Source organism: Arvicanthis niloticus, chromosome 13, assembly GCF_011762505.2.
Source record: "Arvicanthis niloticus isolate mArvNil1 chromosome 13, mArvNil1.pat.X, whole genome shotgun sequence".
In the NCBI taxonomy this organism is placed as follows: domain Eukaryota; kingdom Metazoa; phylum Chordata; class Mammalia; order Rodentia; family Muridae; genus Arvicanthis; species Arvicanthis niloticus.
Genome location: NC_047670.1, coordinates 13,254,152 through 13,256,474, shown reverse-complemented (window position 1 = coordinate 13,256,474; position 2,323 = coordinate 13,254,152). Strand labels below are relative to the sequence as shown.

The 2,323-nt window shown below is 40.9% G+C and overlaps 1 pseudogene; it reads right to left on the bottom strand.

The window, feature by feature from the left end:
- Positions 1 to 778: 778 nt before the first annotated feature.
- Positions 779 to 1,351, bottom strand: LOC117719223 (high mobility group protein B3 pseudogene; annotated as a pseudogene).
- Between the last annotated feature and the right edge of the window lie 972 nt (positions 1,352 to 2,323).

The window sequence follows — 2,323 nt, the reverse complement described above, 5'->3', positions numbered from 1 at the left end:
AGAATGTTGCAAATTGCATTTAGGAACAGAGGGTTCTTGAACTTCCACTGATGCAGTAGTGCTTCGCTTCGCTGAGAGTGATGAGTTCTACAGCTTCTTTAAAAAGTTTTAAAATCTACTGCACTTAACTAAAGAAAAAACTCCCAATACTTCTCATGCCAGCTGACCCCTCCCTCTTTCCACAACTAAGAATGTCAGCAGAATGCTATGCCACTATATACAAAAACAAGACAGCCTGAAGCTAAATGGATGCCCACCACAGTATCAACAGGTCCAGCCTCACAGTGCATGGCCTGAGCTACGGCTCCTTCCAAAAGGCATCTTCCCCTCACAGCCTCCATGCCAAACAAGGAGCATCAAGAATCTGCCTGGGATATTTTGTTCTCTTTACAAACTATAGATATGTACAGTTGACATCTCAGTATTTCTAGCCAATAACCATACAGTTAACACTACCTTATGAGTTGAGAGCAAAATGCCAGAAACATCTTCAAATGCTTTGTCACACCAACAGCAAAGTGCACTGAGTGAGGAGGACTCGAGAGTGCCTTTTCATTTTAAAAATGTTTGGAGCTATGTACAACTTTGATACAGTTTCAGGGCGCTCCGGACACCCATGGCCACTTCATGTAAACCACTGACACTTAGAGAAACTACTATATGATTGTGATCAAATTTTGTAATTAAACCTAACAAGGGCAATAGACACGACTCAAATAAGAGATGTGTCAATCACAGCGCTCTTCTATTCTAAGGTATTCACAAGGAGACAGAGTTTTTATTCATCTTCCTCCTCCTCCTCTTCTTCTTCCACCTTTTTCCACAAAAACTTAGCAGGACCCTTGGCGCCATCAAACTTTCCTTTAGACTTACAGTCAGCAACATCCTTCTCACACTTCTCTTTCAGCTTTGCTGCCTTGGTAATGTAAGGCTGCTTTTCACTGTCACTTAAGTTCTTCCACATCTCACCCAGCTTTTTTGCCACATCTCCAATGGAGATGCCGGGGTTTGTGGATTTGATCTTGGGGCAGAATTCGGAGCAGAATAAGAAAATTCCAGACGGAGGTCTTTTGGGGGCATTTGGGTTCTTCTTCGTCTTGCCTCCTTTAGCTGGTCCATAATCTTTCATCTCCCAATCACAGTGTACTTTATCCGCCTTTGCCATTTCATCAAACTTTGATTTCTCTTTGCTAGACAGTGTCTTCCACTTCTCAGAGCACTTCTTGGAAAACTCTGCAAAATTGGCTGGAACCTCTGGGTTTTTCTTCTTATATTCTTCCCTGCATGTCTGCATGAAGAAGGCATAAGCAGACATCTCGCCCTTTGGTTTCTTGGGGTCACCTTTAGCCATCCTAACTGTATTGTTCGATAGTCTGGGCAGCGCAGGGCACGACTTTCATTTCCCTGATGATTAAGGATATTTAACATTTCTTTAGTTGCTTCTTGGCCGTTCAAGTTTCCTCATTGGAGACTTCTTTGTTTAGCTCTGCACTCCATTTTTAATAGGGTTATTTGGTTGTCTGGAGTATAACTTCTTGAGTTCTTTGTATATATTGAATATTAGCCCTCTATCACATGTAGGATTGGTAAAGATCTTTTCCCAATCTGTTGGTTGCCATTTTGTCCTATTGTCAGTGTCCTTTGCCCTACAGAAACTTTGCAGTTTTGTGACATCCAATTTGTCAATTCTTGATCTTAGAGCATAAGCCATTGGTGTTCTGTTAAGGAACTTTTCCCCTGTGCCCATGTGTTCAAGGGTCTTCCCCACCTTCTCTTCTATTAGTTTCATTGTATCTCGTTTTATATGAAGGTCCTTTTTCCACTTGGACTTGAGCTTTGTACAAGGAGATAAGAAAGGATTCATTTGCATTCTTCTACATGCTGATCTCCAGTTGAACTAGCACCACTTGTTGAAAATGTTGTTCTTTTTCCACTGGACATTTTTAGCTCTGTTGTCAAAGATCAAGTGACCATAGATGTGTGGGTTCATTTCTGGGTCTTCAATTCTATTCCATTGACCTTTCTGCCTGTCTCTGTGCCAGTATCATGCAGTTTTTATCACTATTGCTCTGTAGTACAGCTTGAGGTCAGGGATGGTGATTCCTCCAGAAGTTCTTTTATTGTTGAGGATAGTTTTTGCTACCTTGATTTTTTGTTGTTCCAAATGAATTTGAGAATTGCTCTTTTTATCTTTGTGAAGAATTGAGTTGGGATTTTAATGGGGATTGCATTGAATCTGAAGATTGATTTTGGCAAGATGGCCATTTTTACTATATTAATCCTGCCAATCCATGAGCATGGGAGATATTTCCATCTTCTAAGA